General features: G+C 51.4%; 1 protein-coding gene across 5 annotated transcripts in view; it reads right to left on the reverse strand.

The window, feature by feature from the left end:
- The window catches only part of LOC147447729 (uncharacterized), a 188,635-nt gene that overhangs the window by 157,127 nt on the left and 18,695 nt on the right, over positions 1–12,813 (reverse strand). The gene's annotated exons all lie outside the window — the stretch shown is intronic.

Consider the following 12,813-nt stretch of genomic DNA (forward strand, 5'->3'; position numbering starts at 1 on the left):
CAAAAGAGATGCCCTTGTACACGAGTAGGTGGCCCCAAACTGCCAATGTCAGCACCCCTGACTGGGCAATTCTTTATTGATAAGAGTGTGTACAACAAACAAGTGTCGACTGCTCTTCGGCTGCGTTTTCCTTCCGGCTCTTTTCACAAACGCTGTTGGCTTTTCGGGGTGCTCCAATCACCGCATTCTCAGTTTGCGGTGTTCTTCCCCTGGGTCAGATTTTGGACTCTGTGGGCCATCTGGCACCATAGAAACTCCTTCATGTTCCACAGCACTTATGTTGACCCCTTCCCCTATTTCAAATTATCTCTTGGCCAAGCACTACATTTTGCTTACGACGCTGGAGACATCACTCTTGATGCCTACAGGATTTACTTTGACTGCTTCTAGCTTTCGGAGCCTCATAGTGCTCTGCTCTTTGTATCCCTTTCTTTTCGTGGGTTTTCCTCGCTTTGAGGTTTCCCACTTGCAAAGTAATCAAAGCATATTTACAAAAAAAAAAAGTGTGTACAACAGACAAGGAATTTGGAAGCCTTCTTCAGAAAAGCTTAAACTTTCATGCACCAAGTGTTTTCGTGCTTGTGTTCTGTGTTTCTCTGTTTCTGTGTGTTGTATTCTGTATGTGTAGGAGAGTTCGTTTATGTGAGCCACAGCCCCGTGCCCCCAAAAGTAATCACTCCTAAAAAACATTGCACTCAAAAAGCAAGTCCAAAATTAAAGCTGGTGTAGCAGGGAAAGTGTATCGTGCTCTCTACAGTGGGTGCTCCTCAGTGCAATATGCATGAAATCTCACTCCAACAGAAAGAAAACACAGCACAGCAATGAACCAGCAACTCAAAAGACATAGCAAATAGACTCAAAACACCACGGAACTCAACTAGCTCATACAACCATACAGATTCTGCCTAGCAGCACACTAAGCTCCAAGCCCAGGACTCTAAGGTACAATGGGGGTGTTGAAGTTCCAATGTGCAAGGAGGGTGCAGATGTGCACTGCTGGACTCAACACTCAAGACTCAAGGCGCTAGACCATAGAAAGTGGATGATGATCCGATGACTGGAACCAACCACACATATTTACAATCATAGAGAGCTACCAACGGCTAGCAAAATATCCCAATCCATCTAAGTCTTATCTCCAAATTGTGGTGATGGTGATCTGGCCACTATGTCCACTAGACCACCACCCGTATCACTGCCACGTGTCACTGTCCAAACAAGAATCCATCCAGTGTGAACTCCAACCCAACTGTAATTAATTGCATATCATGTGCCACTGCCACTATAGACCTGCTACAGGTTGCCCGCCACAAGACCACTCACTGTCTCAGTGAGAGAAACACTGAAACTGCAAGATGACGCTGAAACTGCAAAAAGAAACCACTAGAGCATTGAAACAACTGGGAAGAAGAAACTGCATATGTACAATAAAGAGGTTGAATGAACATCCCCATCATGTCACCCAAGAGAAAGAGTCGTCGTCACTGCCGCACCTGAAGTGTCAGTCTCTAGAGGTGGAGCCATCAGATCGATGGTGGGAGCCTCCTGCTAGACTATAGGCTTCTGCAATCTGCTCTCTACAAACTGGCTCTCTTTAAAAGTAGCACCACTACTGCTCAACAGATGGAAGCACCCATAGCAAGGGATGTAGTGACTCTGCCGTGTCTTTCACCATTTTTTCCTTGTTCTTCTTCTTCTTCTTTATCGTGGGATCCGCTACATTGCCAAGAAATTTCCTCCTCGATTTTGAATGCACCTATTTCGCATCTTCATCCATATCCACAGGGCTAACATGTATGTTGATGAGCCAGGCCAACATAGGAGCTGCAAAACATTGAAAGCTCGATTGCACGGATTGCACCTGAGCTCTAAATCTTTTGGCCCTCGATTGTAATGATGTATACAAAATTTGATGAAACCCACACGGTATAGTGTGGATCAAGCAATAGAGGCCATCATTGTATGGGAACGTCGTGGGCACATCACCATAGGTCTATACAAGAGAAGTTGGCAGGGGTCCATGTATGCTGATGTGGATTTTTGCATTGCTTCAGCGCTGTGTGTATGTAGGCTTTTGTGGGTTACAGTGTAAATTTACAGTGTGCCCAGACAAAAAGAGTTTACAACGTCATTATGGTGTGTAGCAGCAAGCAGTCACGCATGGAAGCTTTGAGAAAAAATCCTGCTCATACTGAGAGACATAGTAGTTCTGCAGATGATGCAGAATCCGACCAAAGCAACCATGGCGTTACAGAAATGAATTCTCGTGCAAATAGTGATGAAAGTTACAGAATGCCTTCACACAATTTTGTTTCAGATTCAAGCTCAGAATCAGGCTCCTACAGCGCCCAAGAAAAGGATCCCAAAGGCAAAAGGAAGAGCGACGATCATGTGACCATCATGAGATCCGTAGGCCTGCAAAATCTAAAAGTCAGGAAAAATTCACTTTAAATTTTCACCTACAGCCGCCACATCCATCCCTTCGCAAAGGACTCTCCCACGATCAGTTACAGACACTAAGTCTAATGGCATTGGCTAATACAAATTTACCGGCCGATGTTCCTATCTCTATGGTCTATAAGCTTCTAAAGCTTTTTCCAAAGATACGGAGTCATACGTTTACTGCTACACAGATTGGTCATGCCTCGAGAATGACCAGCTTCCCGTCCTTGAAGCCGGCTACACGCACATATTCCTAGTTTTCTAAAGATGCTAGCATTCAGGCATGTCAAGAGTTGCTTGTGCTGATCACCCCGACTACGCGAGAAACAAAGAGCTTCTAGCAATCTACAAGTGTTACTTTTTGGTCAGAGATGCTAAAGAGTCTGAGGGAAGATGTGATGTGCCCACGATGTTCCCATACTGTGATGGCTCAGCCATAGTGTAATTCCAAGTTCTTGTGCTCTGTGTCTTCCCCACAAACTAAACAAGGCTCTCTCTTTAAGGAAAACTGATTTTTTCCCGACGACGGAACCATGCAACCGGCCCCTAGGGCGGTAGACTCTAGCTCACACCCGATTCTTCACTTAATAAACTTTACTTGGAACTTCACAACACAGAGAAACTTCTCAAATGAACCTGTGATTGGAATTAGCACTTCACACAAACCACGACCTGGCAGCTAGAGTGCTACCAAGTAGACAGTGACACCCTGTAGGCCCCAAAGACTGGCGCCCCTTTCGATATTACTTTAATCTTATAAAACTTGGGAGAAAACTTGCAAGTTCTTTAGAACTGTCCCGCTTTTACCGGGCTGAAAAAGGCCTACTCTAGCCCGATTTCGGCAAGATAACCACAATAGGAGGCTTTACAGACAAAATCCCCATGCCAAAGGTGACTTTCCCAGCGCATACAGACACTTTCCCATAACTGGAAGAATCTAAAGCACGCTGAATTCTCTGTTTTCTGCCCTAAAAATGCACCAAATCACTTGTACAATGGTCCAGTCGCTTCCCCGAAGCTCCTAGGGGTATTAGGGACCAATTAGGGTCAAAACCCTAAATCTGCAAAAATACACAAGTTGTAATTCACTGTTTCGGGCTCCGTTTCGCGTGCCGATCGCATCCGTAGCAAGCCCTCGAGCTCCCGCACCTGTAGGGCTACTTTCCCTTTGAATCAAACAAGATCTCTTGCGTAAAATCTCTCCAAATTCACCTGTACCCGTGGGGGATTAGCAACTAGCTAATCCAATACCTATGCAAGAGGCTCTTGCCTCGGTAATCGCGCATAAACCCACACAATTGTACATAGAGATGAAAAGCCCTCGAGCGGGGCATCACGTTTCTGTATTCAAAGGGGGCGGAGAGGTGCACGAGAGCAGAATCATCGCGCTACATAAGACAAGGGAGAAGGCAAGCTTTCCATTAATGTTGTGATCACTTGCACCCACAACTCACACACACACTGTAGTCACTTATGGAGTAAAAATCAGCCTCCTCTCTCATTATGGGCGCCCCCCTCTTCATGCAGACTTGGTAATTGCATCTGCAGCGGCCAAGTGTTCACTTTGCCTCTTTTGAGTTGAATTCCTAATACCCACCGACTTATGAAGTCTAGCGAGGGACCTAAATGACTTTGAACTGAGCCTAGACACCCTTTTACTGCTCGGATTCCAGAGCCAACTGGCCCGACCATCTCGTGGGTGGCGACCCTCCCTTCCCAACTGCAGGTGAAACTGTCGGCCGTCGTCCGTTTCACACTGGCCACACAATGTCCGGCCATTTGTGACCTTAAAAAGAGGGTCCCAAAAATTAAATAAAAATCAATGGAAAGAAACAAACAACTAAGGTTAGTGGTTGTCACAACCTCATGATAATTTCCAAGAGGAATAGACTCGGCACAACATTGTGCCAATCCGGACACCTTGGACCCAAGGAATTACAACATATCATGATTGGCCATACAATGGCCAAACTGTATGGGACAACTTGAGGCTGAGCTTAGTTCATATGCAGAAAGGGTTCAGACGGACCTACCCCACCATCGACCACATTTTCATTCTGTGCTACCTCATTGATGGGGCAAAGGTGCGGAAGAAGAATCTTTATTGGTGCTTTGTGGACTTCCGCAAAGCGTTTGACACAGTCCCACAGAAGAGGCTCTTTCGGCCACTTCAGAGTCTAGGGATACCGTTAGAGATGATATGCGCCATCTATGCTCTCTATGAGAGAGCGACTGGGAGAGTTCGTTGTCCAGGTGGCTTGTCAGAGTCCATTGCTAGCACCATTTAGTGTTAAGCAAGGATGCCCCCTCTCCTCGACCCTCTCTGGATTCTACATCTCTATGTGAGAGCGACTGGGAGAGTCCGTTGCCCAGGCGGCCTGTTAGAGTCCATTGCTAGCACCATTGGTGTTAAGCGAGGATGCCCCCTCTCCTCGACCCTCTTTGAATTCTACATCGACGAGATCTCCGACTACATCTTGCGAGCGGGAGGGGCAGGATCTGACCTAGCAGGTACTCCAATACACATTATGCTATATGCTGATGACATCGTTTGATTTCAGAGTCACTAGAGGGCTTACAAAGCCGTTTGAAATTTTGAGGGCCTTGGATGAGTTTTATACACACAGAGGACTGACAGTGAACCTTGGGAAGACCAAGGTCTTGATCTTCCACACCTCCAGGTCAGTCTGACAAACAGCCACTTTTACAACAGCAGGAGGTCCAGTCGAGGTGGTCACCTCTCTCCTACGTCTATCTGGGAATCTCATTCACTAGCAGACAGGGCCCCTTCTCCATGGCACAGGCAGCCATTGACAAACTCACGTGAGGATATGCAACTTTGGCCATGTTAGAGCGGAGATTTTATCAGGCACACGTTCAGGTGCCCTGCACAAAGGGGTGGCTATTTGAATCTTGATACATTAGTCACCCCAACCCTGATGTACGTAGTAGTAGTGTGGGCACCTGGGTTGAAAGATAGCCAGTGAGGAGAGATCGAGAGACCACAGATATATATGATCTCCCGCTTGTTTCGAGGCAAGCACACAATGCCAGAGGACATCATCAGGGTGGAGCTTGCTATCCCCCCCCCACCCCATTGGTAGTGGAGGCACTCTTTCAAACGGTTTGCTTTATCGAGAGTGAGAGAGCTCCCGGCTGACAGACTCAGACGCAGAGCATTTGAGTCAGCTATACAGTGTCTCGATATGAAAGAGCTGGGTACACCCAGGTTAGAGCATGGTTTGGAGCGCACGGCCTTGATCTTGAGAACTTGCCACCGTTCCAGTATGACCCCGACTTACTCGAGGTGCATCTCTCACGTAGTGAGAGAAACATAATGCTCCGACAGGATCTATGGCAGCTATAAATCAAACACAATTGGATCACATCTCCCCTTCAGTGGAAGATGTCACACTACAGAGATCATTTCCTTGCCATACTCCAGGATGGATCATACGACAACCACGCTATAGACACCTACATGCTATACAACTCACGGGTGGCGATTGGTTAGCTCAGAGTATCATCACACAAACTAGAGATAGAGGTGGGGTAGGCTCATGAAATTCCCAAGGAGGAGAGAGTCTATCGAGTACGCAGAGAGGAGGTAGAGAGTGAGGAGCATTTTGTTTGCAAATGCAGAGCTTATGATGATATTAGAGGCAGATACGAGTCATATTCAGAGGGCAGCCTACCCTCTGCGAGATCATGCACTCTCGAGATCTGAGACAGTTGAGGCACTACCTATAGAGAAACACATGCATAGATATACACTTCTGCAGCCACAAACAGAGAGGACAAGTGGGGGAGACACTCACACCTTACATATTTTTTCCAGAGGACCACATGTCACGTGCACATCTAATCCTATGTGCATGTGGACAAGCTACTTCAGGTCCAGGATTCAGGTCAGCTTAGGAAGTGTTCTGGCACCTTTGTGAGCCTGTGCGCAAGCCGTGCATGTCTAGGCACTTAGAGTAGTTGCATATCCTCTAGTTGCACACAGCATGATCATCAGCATTACAGTCAATACCCATCATAAGCATTTGACAGTGCACAGAACCCATTTTTCCTATTTTATCCATTTTTCATTTATTATTAATAAGTGACTGTGTTGGGAAACTGGGTAGGGCAAATTTGCTAAGTTCTCTAAACGAAACCTAGCGCTAGCACTTTCTGACACAAGAGGCAGCAGAAGTCCACCAACTTATAGTGCACCTTCTCAGCAGGACCGACAGGTGACCTAGCATTTCCAGCCAACAGCAAATCAAGACTAGCGTTTTGGCGAGTAATTGGGCAGAGGGTGGTACCGGAACGAAAGCTCTAGCTCGTTACTGCTGCCACGCCCCCCCCCCGGCCTCTCACCATCGTTGCCTTCCCCCCCTGCCCTCGCGCGCCCTGTGCCTCTCAGCCCCCCTGCCTCACCCGCTGCCCCTTAGCGCACCCCTGTGCTCGCCACCCCTCAGCGCCCCCCCCCCCCCCCCCCACCTCTCCCGCTGCGCCACCCAGCCCGCCTACTATCCTTGCCGCTCAGCCCGTTTCCCCGTCCGCCTTTGCCCAGCCCGCCCGCTGCTTCTGCCACTCAGCCCACTACCCCGCCCATCACGCACGCTGCCTCTCCCGCTCGGCCCCGCTACCCCGTTGCCGTTGCCTTATCCGCATTACGCCCCCCCCCCCCCCCCCCCCCCCCCCCCCTCCGCCTTTGTTTTGTTTTTTCGCCTTTCTCCCCGAAGATTTCCTTCAGCTGGCATTGGCAGTACCCCCTCCTGGGACAGTGCTCGTCAAGGTCGTTGACAGCGTTATCTCTCTTTCCTCCTTTCCGACACAGCAGTAGACACGGATGGAGGCTCCAGCTCCGCCACAGAGGGACTCGCCCGACCCCGCTGAGCCCACCATTCGACTTGCTCTTTCACAGACAGAGCAAGCGAGCCTAGCCGCCGAGGTAGAGCGCTTGCACGCGACGTCGGTCATCTGCAAGATTCTCGGCACCCGACCTAGCAGAGGAGAGCTGCGCGACCTTCTTCAGGCCCGCCTTCTCACAGAGGTGGGCAAGATCTTGGATGTGCAGATTCTCGGATGGAGGTACTACCAGATCGAGTTCGAGACCGCCGAGATGGCTTCCAAGGTCATAGCTATGAGTCCACTGGCCATCCGAGCATCACGCGCCCACTTTCGACAGTGGCGACATGGTTTTGACCCGACTTCGGATGTGCTAGTAGAGGAGGCAAACATCCCCATCTCAGTCTGCTTTTCGGGTTTACGGAGGGAGTACCTACCACTTCTTTCCAGGATTGGCTTCGCCATCGGGACTGTCCTAGAGACACCTCATACGGCAGCATCAGTAGCTGCCAAGGCGGCTAGCATCCCCTCAGTTCGAGTTTTGGTCAGAGATACCCACACACTCCCGAAGGTCATCCTTCGGGCTCGGGTGAGTGGGGGTTGGTTTCGACAAAGTGTGGAGTACTCGGGCCTCCCGAACGAGTGCTTCATTTGTAGACAGATGGGCCACCTAGCGAAGGCCTGTCCACGGAGGAGGCCACGACATGCACCTCAGCCTCAGCCTCAGCCTCAGCCCCAGCCCGCCAAGCTCTAGCCAAAAGTCACGAACAGTCTCTGCTGGTGGCACAGGGCGAGCCTCAAAGATGCGGAAACAACGGGCCCGCCAGATGAACCAAAGAGCTAGGCCGCTGATGAGCTCCCAGCACTCCTCTCTCTCACTGCACCACACCTGTGGAGTAAGGTCTGTAGCAGGCTGGAGTGCAGGTCGCCTCCCCTGTATCACTATCATCCTGCTGGTGGAAGATAGCTCAAATTGTAGTGTCGGGCCTGTGAGGGTGGACCAAGCCGCTGCCCCCCAAGTGTACTGTTGAGCCGCAGAGAGGGCAAGCATCAGCCGAAGAACTCGTAGCCACACCTGCTGGGCCGAAGGACAGTCCCAAAGACAGCGTCGCTGACTCTCCACCAACTGGTCACAGGCTATACATGCGGCCGACAGACCACTATGCACAAGCCAGCTCCCTATTGCTGTGGCTCTGTGTGCAACCAACCACTGGAACAAAGTGACGCGCCTCTGCTGTCTGGAGTCCCACAGCCTCTGCCAAAAAGCTGCCAAGAACTCAACTGTGAGACCCTCCTCCTGCCAATGACTTGCTGCAGCGAGGCGGGCCTCTCTCTGCGCTGCAAGTATATGACGTCCGAGCCGAACAGTGTACTGAAAGAAAGGGACTCCTGGGCGGTCTGCAGAAGAGAAGGGGTCCCTCCATAGCCACTCACCAGGAACCCACTATACTCGTGCCAGTGGACAACACTCCCAAGCCCATAGCCTCCACTGTCCTGTCTCGAGAGCTACTGGGTCAGGGTCTATGACGCAAGTCTTCCCACAGATGCCCACAACTCGGATCCTATGGAAACAGCACTTTGCTACCAGGGCCTCTACTGTAAATCGCTGTAATCATCCCCCACCCTGAAGCTCAAAGAACAGGGCTGGGACAGTCTCTGAACAAGCCCTGACTGAGATGAGAACCTCCAGTCGTGTGAAGGCTCCCATCCATCGGGGTGCTACTGGCTCGAGAGGCGTGAGCCACTCAGCTGGAACTGACTCTGAGATGTCCTGACACATGCTCTGAACCCCTCTCATGCCCTGTAGCTGGACACCCTGCACCTCCTCTGACAAACCTGTGAACTCTAGCCAGTCACCTAGAGAGCGCGCTGGACCTGCTGCCATGGGACCCCATGAAACATGAGCCCTACTCCCAACCAAGTGGCCTCTCTGAGTGCTAACCATGGGGTTCCAGACGAGGGGCTGTCGTAGGCGCTCCTCCGTGCATGTCGGTTGTCTCTGCTCTAGGCCACGCCCTAAGAGCTCCCAAGAGCGAAGTAAACTCACAGCGAATCGGTCCTCCATTCTCCTGCTCAAACCAACTCGGCGCAACTCTGTAAAGATCCATCTGGTCGAAGGTTGCCAAGGGCCTCCTGACTGAGGCACCCTGGCACAAAGCCTCTACAGCAAGAACTCTTTCCAGGGCTCCTCCCGTGGAAGTCCTCTGACGACGAACTTCCCAAGAAGGGCTCTGCTCTGCTGTGCTGGATCAATGATCCCAAGCCCTCCCTGAGAACAAGGAAGTGTGATGACCGACCAAGCCACCTTGGCTCGGGCAACCTGAGTGTCGCGACCTGACCAAAGGAAGTTCCTGATCAGCCTCTCTACCTGGCTGATACAAGAACTCGAGCAGATCCAACCAGAAGTGATGTACCACATAGTTGCCAAAAACACCTGGTTGGCAACTACTACTCTACCAGCCAGCGAAAGTCGTGCTGAGCTCCAGTGTAACAGCTTTCTCCTGATGGAAAGGAGAAGAGGAGCAATCTGCTGCTTGGGGGACAAATCCAAACCAACCTGACAACCCAAGTATCGAATTGCAGTCCCTGGGGGAATCCACCTGAGACCCTCTCCTGGCATCCACTCTGGCAGAGGAGCACTGCCAACCGAGAAAGCCACTCTCTTTCTCCAGTTGATCAATGCACCCGATGCACAGCAGAAGGTCTCAAGAGCCTGCCCACACCTGTGTAAATTGGCCTCCTGGACCTCTAAGTACAAGGCTGAGTCGTCGGCAAACTCAGCGTCCAGAAGCTCATCTCCCCGTATCGGGAGTGCTAAGCCCCTCAAACCAACCTGCTGTGACACCAAAAATCTGCTCATCGCCTCCACATAGAACAGAAAGAGAAAGGGGGCAAGAGGACAACCCTGTCTGACCGATCGTGTGAGCATGAAGCGCTCACCTCTACCTCCTGCCAAAAGCACCTGACTGTGAGCCTGTCAGTACAAAGCTGACACCCCTCTGATCCAAGCATCTGAAAAGCCCATCCTACGAAGCGTGCCCTCTAGAAAGTCCCAGTCAACTCTGTCGTATGCCTTCTCAAAATCGAGAAGAAGAATCACAAGGTCCTCCCCACGGAGCCGTGCCAGGGCAAAAGCCTCCCAGAAAGTGAAGATGTTGTCAAGGATACTGCGTTCCTTGACAAAACCTGTCTGAGTCCCATGTATAAGGCTCTCCAAAAGTGGCTGAATCCTCAAACTCAGAGCCTTGGCAAGAATTTTGTAGGCTGAGTTGAGGATGGTGATGGGGCGCCACTGTCGAATCTCATCCAAGGAGCCACCCTCCTTTGGAATGAGGTAAATCACGCCCTCACTCATGCTATCCGGCATCACTCCTGTGTGCAGAATGTACTGAAAGGCACTACAAAGATCTGGGCCAAGCAAGTCCCAGTACTCCAAGAAGAAGCTGGGAGTCAGCCCATCCTCACCTGGACAGCTACCACGAGGAAGGGCCCTAAGAGCCGTGTGCAGCTCCTCAAGCTGAAGAGGTATCTCCAGCCTATGGCGCATCTCCTCAGTCACAAGACAAGGCATCTGCGCCCAAACCTGCTCCCTGCATGCATCCTGTCTCTCTAACTGGGCTCAGCCGTCAGTAGCTCACGGTAAAAGTCAGTAGCAACTGCACGCATATCCTCGGGCTCACAAGCAACTGACCCATCGGGTCTCCTCAGCTGAAAGACCTTGGCATGCGAGTGCCGAGGTCCTACTGTCTCAAAAAAGGCACCTGTCACTCTGTCACCTACCTGAGTCCACTGAGATGCCTGTCGGTGAAAGGCAAACTCATGGCGCCTCTCCTCTGTGCAAGCAAGCTCCTGTCGAGCCTATTGTAACTGCTCCTCCAACCATGGACTGTCTGGATGCTGCTCCTGCATCGTCTGTAGTGAAGCAATGCCTCGTCTGAGACGCTGCTCCTCCTCTCTCGTTGCGGCCCGTCGAGCCAAAGACTCCTGGAGAAAAAAGTGGCTAAGCTGAGCTAGGCCTAAGGCCACTCTGTCTGCCGGTAGAGCCTGGCTGTCCATGCCCTCTTTCCAGAGAGCCTCTACCCTCTCTCTGAGTGCTGTGTCCAACAAGACCCGCTCTGGGATGCGAAGCATCGTGCTCCCACTCCTCTGCCTGTCTGCCACTGTGAGGATCACTGGTGCATGGTCCGAGAAGGATGTCCCTGCCAGGATGCCCACTGATCCCCCCAAGTCACTGAAGTGGTCACTAGTGTAGAAGCGATCTATCCGCGATAGATTCACTCCTCCCACTCTGCGGTATGATCTAGAGAAGGCAAGACTCTCTGGAGGCCTCACAAAGCCAGAGTGCTGCCATGTATCCGAGACCCTCAAGGTCATACACAACCTCTCCCAAGCTGCTAACTCGACTCCATGCACAGTAGCATGGCTGCCTCCAATCCTGTCAGAAGGGTCCTCCAACATGTTGAAGTCCCCTCCTACACGCCAATGGTCAACCTGTGGCAAAGACTCAACAATCTGTGACCAAAACTCTGCACGAGCACTCGCCACATTGGGCGCATAGATGTTCGGGAAGCCCACAAGGCCACCCTGAACCTGCAAAGTAATCCACTGAGCCCTGCCTGGCACAATAATCCCTCTGCCCACAATGGCCTGCTGCAATGAGTCCGCAATAGTCATACATACCCCACCCTGGATGCCTCCAGGTCCAAAAGCAGCTGACCAAAAGGTATCATAACGTCCACGCAAAATCTGACCACAGCGCCGGATGCCGGTCTCAGACAAATGGTGCTCCTGAAGCATAAGGAGATCAATCTCTCCTCCCACAAGGCAACGCTGAAGCTCCTGCCGCAATCGGCCCCGCTATCGCTGAAACTGGGGCCCACCTAATCCCTGCACGTTCCATGAGACGATCCTCATGGGGAGCGAGAGAGAACAGATGCTGCCGCAGCAGCAAGACGGGCTATCTTCGAGGCAGGCTTGGATGGGGAGTAATCCGCATCCGAGCGTCCTCTAGATAGGCGAGCCTATAGTAAGTGCCTGGCCCAAGCCCAAGTAGAGCGAGCCGAGCGTAAAGCAACCTCCTCTGTCCAGGAGTCCTCATGTATGTATACATAGCAAGGCAAACACTGTGTATCAGCAAAAAAGTACACCACAATGTGCCTACATCCTGCTGAGTCTGGGGGTGTCACCGCAAACTTGGCCAGTGGCCACAAAGTCTGCAGCAAATATGTAACTCCAAGTTCTCCCATGTGGTGAGAGAACTCGAGAACCTGTGTATGCAACCATCCCACCACTGAGTCGAGGGACCACTCTGTCTCGGTCCTACCGCAGAGAGGAAAGGAGAAACCAACTGCTGAGTCCAAGGCCTCTGTCCCCCTAGCGGCGAGGAACAGAGTGTGGACCCTGAAGCAGGCTGCCTCGTGGTCTGCTGCGGAATCGCCGAGAAAGCGAGTGAATCCGTAATCGAAGAAGTCCCAGCGGCGTCGGAGGTCAATGCTCGTCAGACCACGAGGGATGGCTGCAAGGGAAGATGTC

This window comes from Adiantum capillus-veneris, chromosome 11 (genome assembly GCF_014529385.1).
Source record: "Adiantum capillus-veneris isolate H3 chromosome 11, ASM1452938v2, whole genome shotgun sequence".
In the NCBI taxonomy this organism is placed as follows: domain Eukaryota; kingdom Viridiplantae; phylum Streptophyta; class Polypodiopsida; order Polypodiales; family Pteridaceae; genus Adiantum; species Adiantum capillus-veneris.